The following is a 12,282-nucleotide window of genomic DNA, read 5'->3' on the forward strand; positions in this document are numbered from 1 at the left end:
ACTATGCTACCCTCGATTACTATGGAAAGATTAGGTTTGGTTAACTTTAAAGGCTGGTTTTGTCCAAAAAGGGGATTATAGATTTTAGAGACGAGCAAATTCTATGTTTTGAAGACTTACCGGTTATAGAAGAAAGGTTATTTGGATCTCATAGATACGGTAAGGGGCACATGAGAAGAAACTCTTAGTTTGAAGGGGAAAAAAGTATCATAATGAGATATTCTCTAATATATTCCTAAGAATTTACTAGGACTACCTCCAATATGAGAAATAGACTTTGGCATTGAGCTGACGCCTAACACGCAAACTATTTTATATGGCACCAACAGAGTTGAAAGAGCTAATTGAATAATTGAGAGACCTACTGGATATAAGTTTTATCATACCGAGTGTTACACCATGGGGTACACCAATATTATTTGGAAAAAAAAGGGGATGAGTCTTTAAGAATGTGGGTCAACCACTGATAATTAAATGTAACGACCCGACCGGTCGTTTCATGAGTTATAGCCCCGTTTCTCCGATTTCTGCTTCTTTATGTGTTTTCAGCTGTATTGCATCGTATCGTGTTGGTTCGTTCGGGTTCGGAGTGGTTTCAGTGTGGAATGGGACACTCAGTCTCCTATTTAGAGGTTTAAGTTGGAAAAGTCAATCGAATATTGACTTATATGTAAACGATCTCGGATGTGATTTCTGATAATTCAGTTAGCTATGTTAGGTGATTTTGGACTTTGGAGCGCATTCGGAATGTGATTTGGAGGTCTGTGGTAGAATTAGGCTTGAATTGGCAAAATTGAATATTTGACGATTCTCAAACAGCAGTGGAAATTTTCATATTGGGGTCAGAATGGAATTCCGGAAATTGGAGTAAGTCCGTAGTGTCATTTTTGACGTGTTTGCGAAATTTCAGGTCATTCGGAGGTGCTTTGATAGGTTTCAGAATCGTTTGCGGAATTCAGAAGTTTAGAAGTTCTTAGGCTTGAATCCGAGGGTGATTTGGTGTTTTGATGTTGTTTTGGGTGTTCCGAAGGTTCGGCTAAGTTTGAATGTTGATATATGATTTTTGGAATGTTTGGTAGAGGTCCCGAGGGCCTCGCCTTGATTTTGGATGGTTGACGGATCAAGGATGGGAGTTGAGGAAATGTTGATGATTTCCTTCAACTACCATAACCGCACATGTGGATTGGGGATCGCAGGTGCAATGGCCGCAGATACGGAGAGGGACCGCAGATGCGGGATTTAGGAAGCTGAGGCAAGACCGCAAGTGTGGAAGGAGGAACACACCTGCGAGACCGCAGATGCGGGTATTGGACCGCAGAAGCGGTTATGGGCGGTTAAGTGAAAACCGCAGATGCGGCTATTTTGACCGTAGAAGCGGTCCCGCAGATGCGGGAAAAGGGCCGCAGGTGCGAGATGCCTGGGCAGAAAGTATATAAGGAACCCTTCACGAATTTGGCCATTCTTCACCATTTTTTATTCGGATTTTGAGGCTTTTGGAGGGTTTTGAAGAGGGAATCAAGGGGATACTCATTGAGGTAAGTTAATTGAGCTTAATACTTATGATTATGGTAAATTTCAATTGCTTAAGCATGAAATTGGTAGAAATTAGGGATGAGATTGAGGGGTTAGGGCTTGGAAATTGGAGATTTTAATTTGAGGATTTGAGGGACCATTTGATGTCGGATTTTTGATGATTTTTATATGCACAGACTCGTGAGTGAAAGGAGTTTCTAGTTTTGTGATTTTTGTCAGATTTCGAGACGTAGGCCAGGTTTGGGTGAATTTTGAGATTTTGGTCTGAAATGATAATTTTTCGTATGTAATTTGTTTATTGGCCTATATTGATTGCATTGTATTACTTTTTGTCAGACTCGGGACGTTCGGAGGCTGCTTCCAAAGGCAAGGGTGTCGCGGAGTAGGGCTGCTTATCGGGCGGATTGGGCGGTTATTTTCTCTTAACAGTTTGGCTTATCGGTTATCGGCTTTTAAATGTATTAATCCGCTAGCCACCCGATAAGATATCGGGCGAATTGATATCGGTTTAGCTCTTATCGGGCGGTTATCGGGCGGTTTATCGGCCTAATTCAATCTATATTGCACATGACGCTGCTTTGAGTTCAGAGCAATCTACATTCCAGTCTATAGCATACAATAGATGAGTCCATTACATCCCAAAGCAGACTACATTACAGATGAGTCCAGAATACATATGTCTTTCCTCCGCCCACAACTGCAAAGGAAAAGTCAATGCTCTCTGATTAATTCTGAAATGATAAAATTCCCGTCTATATTCAAAGTGAGTCCAGAATACGTATTTCAAAATGATTAATCCATAAGTGAGTAGACTACACAAAAATGGTTAATAGTAAATTAGTAATAGAGAATAGAGATAGAGTACTGGGAGTGGAAGAAGGGTTTTTGATTATTTAATATATATATATGGATAAAAATAAATATTATATGTACATATATATATTCTTAACGGGTTAACGGATTATCCGTTAAGAAAATTGAATAATCCGCCCCCAAACCGATAAGCCGTGAATAAAAAAATTTCAATCCGTTCCCCTTCCGTTAAACCGTTAACCCAATACCAATAAGCCATTAAGCTTCGGTTTTGGTTCGGTTCCGTTTTGAACACCCCTATCGCGGAGTAGAGATTTGACTGGTTTAAGGTAAGTAATGATTGTAAATCTTGTCCTGAGGGTATGAGAGCCCGGATTTCACATCGTTTCACTACTTTGAGGTGACGCACATGCTAGGTGCCCTGCGTGTGGGCGTGCACTGTTGGAGATTCTGACTTGGTCCGTCCCATAGCAACTAATAAGTTGCGTATTTGACTGAAACTATATGATACTTGTGTGTTTTAGAAAGAATTGCTATAAATTGGGCTGAATGCCATATTTGGGCCTCGTGCCAAAGCTGTTTGGACCCTTAGGGGCCTTTTTCTTACTATCCCATCACCGTTTTGATTTAAGATTCTATACTCAGTCATGATGTATTTACTGATATCATAACTCAGTCTTTACTACTCCGTTCTGATGCATAAAATGATATTTAGGGCTGAGCACCCTGTTTTTAATGATAGCCCGAGTGGCTTGAGAGGTTTATGATTGAGTGAGGACGAGGGACTGTGTTAGTGAGGATATTGAGAACATAGCACGTGAGTTATCCGTGTAGCACGTGAGTTGTCCGTGCGGATTATAGCGCTTGGGCTGTAGGAGCCACTCCAGAGTTTGCACACCCCCAGTGAGCGCGGGTACCCTGAGTGAGTGTTATGAGATATGCCGAGGGGCTGGTTCTGAGTGATGTTGTGCCCGAGGGGCTGTTTATGATGTTCATCGTTTTTACTCTCATTTGCATTGCGTCTCTGTTGAAACTGTTGAAAAATATCTTCAATGACTTTTACTAAAATCTGGATTTAAAACGAGATGATTTGACTCATATATTGATTTGAAAGCATGTTGTACTTTTTGAGATTTCATGACGTGGATTCTATGTGTTTCCTACTGCTCAATCTTTATTTACCTTTATTACTTACTAAGTTGGCGTACTCACATTACTCCCTGCACCTTGTGTGCAGATCTAGGAGTTGCTAGACGTGCTCGCGAGCGTTGATTTTCATCCGTCGCGGATTTGCGGAGTTAGCAAGGTAGTTGCATGGCAATCGCGGCCTTGCTCTTCTCCCTCCTATCTACTTTTAGATATTATAAGATGTTCTCCAGACTGTATTAGTCTTAGTTTTTGTCAGACAGTTCTTGGTAGATGCTCATGACTTGTGACACCCCGATATCGGGCTTTTCATTCTGCACTTTGTTATTCAGATTTATCTTATGAAGTTTTATTAATTAAATAGCTTAAAGAAATCTTTATTTTGGTATATCGGGTTGTTTTGATAAATGAGTCGGCTTGCCTAGTTCCACGTAAGGCGTCATCACGACATGGTAGATTTGGGTCGTGACATTAAATAAGATAACAATACACAATAAATATCCCTTGTTATGTATAGATAACTTGTTTTATCAGTTACAAGGAGCCATTGATCTTTAGTCTGGTTATCATCAGCTTAGAATAAGAAAGGAAGATATTTCGATGTTGCCTCTAGTACTCGGTACAAACATTATGAGTCCTGTGATGTCCTTTAGATTGGCCAATGCTCCAATTGCATTGATGTATATAATGAATATGATGTTCAAAGTTGTTTTTGGAGAAAAAGTTTCATAGTTTTTACTTACTATATTGTGGTATATTCTCATACCCAGGAAGATCACGAGAATTACTAGAAAAATATATCAAAGATGCTGCAGGAAAATCAACTTTTTTCAAGTTCTTCAATTAGCTGGACTCGATGGTATTCATAGGACACATGGTATCTAAGAATCAAAAAAATGGCAGATTCTAAGAAGATAGAAACATTCATAAATGGCGGAGATCCATTTGCCCTACAGAGATTACTTTTGGCTTGACATGCTACTATAGGCATATGTGTAGGATTTCTCTAGAATAGCACCACCACTCACCAAGTTAACATAGAAAATCGCTAAATTTCAGTGGATGGAGTAATGTACAATGAGAAAGCATGTTTGAAAATTACAGTAATGTTAGCCTTATTCCAATAGGCTCTAGAGGATTCACGATGTTATGTGATACTTCGAGGGTAGGATTATGATATTTTCTCATGCAAAATAGTCGCGTGATAGCCTATGCTCTAAGGAAATTGAAGAAGCTCAAGTCGTATTATGCCATTCATTATTTGGAGATGGTCATAGTGGTATTTCCTTTTAACATTTAGAGACACTATTTATACGAAGAAACCTATGAGATTTATACCTAGCACAATAGCCTGAAGTACATTTAAAGCCAACAAGATATAAATATTTAGCAAAGCTAATGGAGGGAACTATTGAAGATATAATTTTATTGTTTTTTATTGTTCGGAAAAGATAAATATTATAGCTTATGCCAAAAAAAACTATGGGTGATTTGGCGCATTTAGCTCCTATAGAGATATTGCTGGACGAAGATATGCATAGACTAGAGGGTACACGTATTCGATTCAATGTGGAAAAAAAATTCAAATACATTATTCGCTATTGGTCAAGCTCGATGTAGAGTGTATGAAGGCTAGATAATACGAGGATGAACGATTGTTTAATTACCGAGATTAGTTTCTAGCTGGTAAAAGCAAGGATATGATTGTTAATAGTGAGGGTATTCTCCAACTAGGTAATTAATTATGTGTAGTAAACATATATGGGTTGAGACAAGCTATTCGTGATTGAGTTCACAACTCTAGATACATTGTATATCTCAGGTCTATAATAAGCACCATGAACAACAACAACAACAACAACAACAACAACAACAACAACGATAGCCCAGTGTGGTCCCACAAGTGTGGTCTGAGGAGGGTAGGATGTACGCAGCCTTACCCCTACCCTGGAAGGGCAGAGAGATTATTTCCGATAGACTATAAGAAGCACCATGACTATAAAAAATAAAAAAATAAAAAAATTGATTGGTTGGAAAAGAAAGAAGGAAAAAAAATTCGTTAACTTTGTTTTTAACTATTTGACATGTCAGTATGTTAAGGCAAACACTTGCGACTCACAGGCCCACTAAAACAACTCAAGATTCTGAAGTGGAAATAGAATAGAACAATACATTATATGACTAAATTACTCAAACCATTAGAGATATGATTATGTGTGGGAAAGTTGTAAATTGCCTTACCAAGTAGGTACATTATGGGGATCAAAAGTTGTAACATTTGGGGATTAAATGTTATCAACATTAGGCTATGGAATAAAGCAGCAATCCTGAAACAATTATGGGCACTGACAATGAAAAATGATGCATTATGGATCAAATGGACTCATTGCTATTACATAAAGCAGAAGGAAGTTGACACAATGGACACACCTAAAACAACAGCTTGGGTGGTCAGGAAAATCATAGAAGCAAAGAAAGACTTGTTATAGGTGAGCACAATACAGACCAGCCTTACTACAGCATTAGCATATATGGAGAAGAAAGGCTGATTTCAAATTAAGAGAGCCTATATTCAGATTTGCCTCAATATCCCAAGGTTGGCTGGAAGAGCATACATATGCATCCGCAGATCCATCCAAGATTTAAGTTTCACTTATGGTTGGCAATTCATTAGAGGCTAGCCACTGTGGATAGACTACATAAGTTTGGGATTCAAGTGTCGCAGGGATGTGCCAAGAGCATAGAGACATTTAGTCACCTATTTTTCGAATGCTTATGTACAAACACAATATGGGATAGAATACTCTAATGGCTGGGAATTACAAGGAAAATAGGCAGCTGGCAAACTGAGATAGAATGGATCAGTAACATTGCTAAAAGAAAAACTGGCATGGCAGCTATAACTACTGCAGCTTTTGCTATGGTAGTTTACTGTATTTGGCGAGAAAGGAACTCCTTCAGATTCAATAAAGGCAGATATGTGGCAGATGGGATATGCAGAGAGATTGCCCTACACATGCATGTACAAGGAAGATCATATAGCAAATGGCAACCAACTTTGCAGGGATTGAACAAGTATCCGTAGAATAGTTGTAATTTGCTTGAAAGTGTAATTAGTTTAGCGAATTGTAATTTTAATTAGGAGGCTGATGGTCAGCATCAACCTGGTTTTGTAAAGACATTTTTTGATGAAATGGAAAGTCTATTTTAATCAAAAGAAAGAAAAAATAGGCACATTTCTTGCTAGTCAAAACCTCTTATAGTGAGGTAAAATATGCATAGATATACATGAACAGAAAATTATCTGACTCAATAGAGCTCTATTGTCCATCAGCTCTAATAGAGGATCGCATTCACTTCACGATTTGAAAACCTTTTCAAGAAATTTTGGGTACACGAGTAGATCTTAGTACTAGTTTTATCGCACGCAAACACAAAGTCCAAATGTGTATACAGATCTTGGAGGATATGTTGAGAGATTGTATTGTTAAGCTTGGAGGTTGTTGGGACGCTTATCTACCTTTAGCTGAATTTGCTTACAACAATAGCTTCCAGTCCAGTATTCAGATGGCATTGTACGAAGCATTATACGGCAGAAGATGTTGTTATCCTATCGTAGGGTTGGAAACTAGTGAGACTAACTTATTGGGACCCGACTTAGTACAAGAAGCTATTGACAAGCTCCAATTGATCAAACCGCGATTGCTCACAGTTTAAAGCAAACAAAAATCTTATGCGGATAAGAAAAGAAGAGACTTAATGTTCACAATTGGGGACAGAGTGTTCATACAGCTATCTCCTATGAAGGGCGTGATGCGATTCAAAAAAAGAGGTAAGTTGAGCTCGAGGTTTATAGGTCAGTATGAAATACTTGACCGAGTGTAACGACCCGACCCGTCGTTACAGGAGTTACCGCCCCGTTTTCCCCGTTTTATGCTTCTATATGTTTCATTATATGTGTTTGGAGAATTTGAAGTAATTCGGATAGAGTTCGGTTGGAAATGAGACAATAAGTCTCTTTAGGATAAGGTTAGTTTGGAAAAGTCAACCGAATGTTGACTTATGAGTTAGAAGGCTCGGAATGGATTTCCGATGATTCGTCTAGTTTCGGGGGATGATTTGTGACTTAGGAGCGCAATCGGAATTGAATTTGGAGGTCCGGTGTAGAATTAGGCTTGAATTGGCTAAGGTTGGATTTTGGCGAATTCCGGATGGTAGGTGAGATTTTGATCCGAGGGTCGGAATGGAATTCCGAGAGTTGTAGTAGCTCCGTTAGGTGATTTTAAATATGCGTGCAAAGTTTCAGATCATTCGGAGGTGTTTAGGTCGGGTTTTAGATCAAATGCAAGTTTCGGAAGTTTTAGTTTAACTTAGGCTTGAATCCGTGGTAATTCGATGATTTTGGTGTTTATGATAGTGTTTTTATGTTATGAGCAAGTTTGAATGAAGTAATAGAACATATCTGTGCATTTGGTTGAGGTTCCGAGGGCCTCGGGGTGAATTCGGGTGGTTAAACGAGAGTTTTGAGGTGTAATTGCAGGTCAGATTTTCTGTCATCTGGTGTTTCCGCTTCTGCGGAAATGGACCGCAGAAGCGGGTACGTGGTCGCAGAAGCGGTCGTGGCCGGCTAGGGAAATTTCCGCAGATGCGGAAGGTGGCTCGCACCAGCGGGTCCGCATAAGCGGACAATGTGCCGCAGAAGCGGGTTTGAAGGAACCGCAGAAGCGGACTTCGCGTCGCATAAGCGAAGTCCGGGCTTCTAAGTGAAAACCGCTTAAGCGGAAATGTGGCCGCAGAAGCGGTCCCGCATAAGCGAAAGCGGGACAAGCGAAAGCGGGACCGCAGAAGCGAAAATCGCTGGGCGACAGAAGGGTTTTAAAATAATATTTCATCCGCGACCCTTTCATATTTTTCCTCCATTGTTGACGTTCTTAAGAGCTTTGAACAAGGAAATTCGAGGGTTTTGACTGAGAATCACTTGGAGGTAAGTTCCTTGGCCTAAATATTCGAATTTATGGTAGAAATTACATGTAAATTGTAGAAAATTCATCAAAAACGGGTCAAGCTAGGGCTTGGAAAGCTGTGATGTAAAAATGGAATTTGGAGGGTCAAACGAGCTCCGATTTTGGTAAACTTTATATGCACGGACTCGTGGCGAGACGAGGAATCTGTTGGTGTGATTTTTGGAATTTTTCGAGAAGTGGGCCCGGGGTTCGGGTTTTACCAACTTCGTGAATTTTAGTACTTTTCGAGTATTTTTGATTGGGTTATGTTTCTTTAACCCATATTTATGTATTCGTTGTGATTTTGACTAGATTCGACGCGCGAGGAGGTCGATACAAAAGGAAAAGGCATTGCGGACCATTCTACGGCCGGATAGAGGTGAGTAGTTGGTGTATATGATGGCCTGAGGGTTTGAAACCCCGACTTATCACATTGTGACGCTATTGTAGGACGTGACTCGCACCCCATGGCAGGGCGGGATTGGTTATGACTGGGATTGAGACTTAGTCCATCCCGAACAAAAATATTTCTGTATTGGCGACTGATACGCACCCTGTATTGAATATATCTGGGCTTATTGCCGTGTTTGGGGCCTTGTGCCGATCTGTAGCATCCTTAGAGGATGAATGTCATTGTGATAGCATGCTTTTGTATAATCATTGATCTCAGTCCTGTGTTTAATCACTGTTATGAAACGCTAAGTCACTTTTCCTGAAGTTAAATATCTAAAGTATATTCTTCTTAATAAATTGGAAATTGGGAAATTAATTAAATCTGTTACGTGACTCATATGCATATTGTGGACTGAGTATGGATCGGGCTGCACGCCGTAACGAATGGTATGATTATATTGCGCTTGGGCTGAAGGAGCCCCTCCGGAGTCTGTACACACCCCCAATGAGCGCCGTCGACGTTAAATGGATTGGGCTACGCGCCGTAGCGGTCATGTGCATTGCATTGCATCTTTACATTATACTTGACTGATATATTTGAAGTTGTTTTGCTGTTAGTTCGTAGTTAGGTGTTGGTCTGTTAGTTTTAGCTTTGCTTTGTGGCATTTCGTGGATTTCTTATCTTCAGACATTTTATATGCTTATTACTCACTGAGTCGGTAGTACTCACCCCTACTCCCTGCACCTTGTGTGCAGATTCAGGTACACCGGAGGCTTAGCTGAGCAGTCTTTGTTTCCCAGAGCTTATCAGAGTTGTTGAGGTAGCTGCTTGACGTTCGCAGGACCTGACTACTCTTCCTATTTTAGTTTTATTTATATATATACACTTCCAGACTTGAGTATTTTCGTTCAGATATTGTTATTCAGATTGTTTTAGAGGCTCTAGACTCGTGACCCCAGGTCTTTGGGAGTGTTTTATCAGACTTTGTATTTTTCTCAGTATTATTCTATTATAAATATTGGATTATTATTCTAAAATTATTATAATCTTTTTAGATTGTCGGATTGAGGTTTACGATTAATTTGGGAACGATTGTGGTCTGGCTTGCCTAGCAATATTGTTGGGCGCCATCACGGCCGGGTTTGGGGTCGTGACAAGTTGGTATCAGAGCCTAGGTTACTAGGCCTCGCGAGTCATGAGCCGGTTTAGTAGAGTCTCGCAGATTGGTACGTAGACGTCCGTATCTATCCTCGAGTGGCTACAGAACCTTTAGGAAGCACTTCACTTTCTTGAAATTCAAATCGTGCGGCTTGTTATTATGAGAAAAACTAAATTTCCGTATTCTATTCTCTCGCAGATGGCGAGAACCTGCGCTAACGGACGTGGCGGACGACCACCAGTGCCACCTAGAGGCCGTGGTCGCGGTAGAGGCAGGGCAGCAGGGACAGCACCTGCTGACCCACCAGTTGACCAGGCTCAGGGTCAGATTCCAGCACCAGTTGACCAGGCTCAGGGTCAAATTCCAGTTGTAGATGCTCCAGCAGCACCTGTTCAGGCACCGGCAGTGCCCATCGTGATTCCTGGTCTCCAAGAGGCTTTGGCTCAGATCTTGTCCGTCTGCACTTGCCTGGCTCAAGCGGTTTCAGCCACTACAGCGGAGGCTACTTCTCAGACCGGGGGTGGTCATCAGACCCCCGATGCTCGCACACCCGAGCAGGTTGTTCAGGGCTTACAGACACCTGGGGTAGCCCCAGCTCAGCCAGTTAAGCCAGCTGCACCAGTTGCAGCAATTGTTCCAGTTGCGCCAGTCGCACCAGTTCCAGCTCATGTGGTTCCAGCTATGCCGGATGACGAGCAGCGTCGGTTGGAGAGGTTCGGTAGGCTTCAGCCCCCGACATTCAGTGGTGTTGAGGGCGAAGATGCCCAGGGTTTTTTGGATAAGTGCCAGCGTATGCTTCGTACTGCGGGTATTCTGGAGTCTAGCAGAGTGGCTTTTACTACCTTCCAGCTCACAGGGCCTGCATTTAATTGGTGGGAGGAGTTCGAGAGGCGTAGGCCTATTGGAGCAGCGCCCCTCACGTGGCAGCAGTTCTCTACGGTATTCTTGGAAAAATATGTACCCCAGTCTCACAGGGAAGAGCTGCGTCGTCAGTTCGAGTGGTTGACTCAGGGAGATATGACAGTGACTCAGTATGAGTTGAGGTTTACACAGCTAGCTCGGCATGCTACGTGGATGATCCCGACAAATCGCGAGAGGATCAGAAGGTTTGTGGATGGCCTCAACTATCCGATCCGTATATTGATGACTAGAGAAAGGGCTACAGCAGTTACATTTGAGGAGGTAGTTGATGCGGCTCGTCAGATTGAGACAGATCATCGTCGGGAGCGTGAGGAGAGGGAGGCTAAGAGGCCTCGAGGTTCAGGTAGTTTCAGTGGTGCTCCGTCTAGGGGCCAGTTCCACCGCAGCAGAGGTTGTTCCTTCAGACCTCCTCAGTCAGGTCGTTCAGAGTCCAGTGGGGCTTTGTCAGGCCGTGGTCATCAGGGTCATCAGCAGAGCCAGCCTGCACTGGGTGCCCTTCCAGCTCAGAGCTCTGCTCCTGCTTCTTCAGCCCAGGGTTCATCTGCAGCGAGGGGTTCCCATCAGTCCCCTTCTCCAGCTCCAGGTCGTTGCTACGAGTGCGGTGAGTTGGGTCATATGAGGAGACAGTGTCCCCGGTTCCGTAGTAGACAGTCTCAGCAGAGGGATCAACCCTCATCTTCTGCTCCTGTTTCTTCAGCACCCACTCAGTCAGCTAGGAGTGGAGGTCAGGTAGCCAGAGGTCACCCCAGGGGTGAGGACCGTACTGGCGGTGGTCAGGCTCGATTCTATGCTCTTCCAGATAGGAGAGATGCCAGTGCATCAGATGCAGTCATCACAGGTATTATCTCAGTCTGCCACAGGGATGCCTCTGTCTTATTTGATCCTGGATCTACCTACTCCTATGTATCTTCATATTTCGCTCATCATTTGGGTACGACCCGTGGTTGTCTTGCCTTGCCTGTGCATGTATCTACCCCGGTGGGTGATACTGTTATTGTGGATCACGTATATCGATCCTGTCTTGTTACTATTGGGGGTCTGGAGACCCGAGTTGACTTGTTATTATTGGGCATGGTGGATTTCGACGTGATTCTGGGTATGGATTGGTTATCTCCGTACCATGCTATTCTGGACTGTCATGCCAAGACAGTTACGTTGGCTATTCCGGGTATTCCGAGGATCGAGTGGCGAGGCGTGACTGACTATGTACCCGACAGGGTGATTTCCTTCCTAAAAGCCCAACGGATGGTTGGGAAGGGTTGTTTGTCGTACTTGGCTTTCGTTAGAGATGTTGGAGCTGAGACTCCTAGTCT

The 12,282-nt window shown here is 42.4% G+C and overlaps 1 long non-coding RNA gene across 1 annotated transcript in view; it reads left to right on the plus strand.

The window, feature by feature from the left end:
• Positions 1–3,880, plus strand: part of LOC109209884 — a 26,059-nt gene extending 22,179 nt beyond the window's left edge. The window contains exon 3 of the long non-coding RNA XR_002065454.1: positions 3,584–3,880. This is a non-coding gene — a long non-coding RNA (uncharacterized LOC109209884). The remainder of the gene's footprint in view (positions 1–3,583) is intronic.
• The last annotated feature ends 8,402 nt before the right edge of the window (positions 3,881–12,282 follow it).

Source organism: Nicotiana attenuata, unplaced genomic scaffold, assembly GCF_001879085.1.
Source record: "Nicotiana attenuata strain UT unplaced genomic scaffold, NIATTr2, whole genome shotgun sequence".
Taxonomy (NCBI): domain Eukaryota; kingdom Viridiplantae; phylum Streptophyta; class Magnoliopsida; order Solanales; family Solanaceae; genus Nicotiana; species Nicotiana attenuata.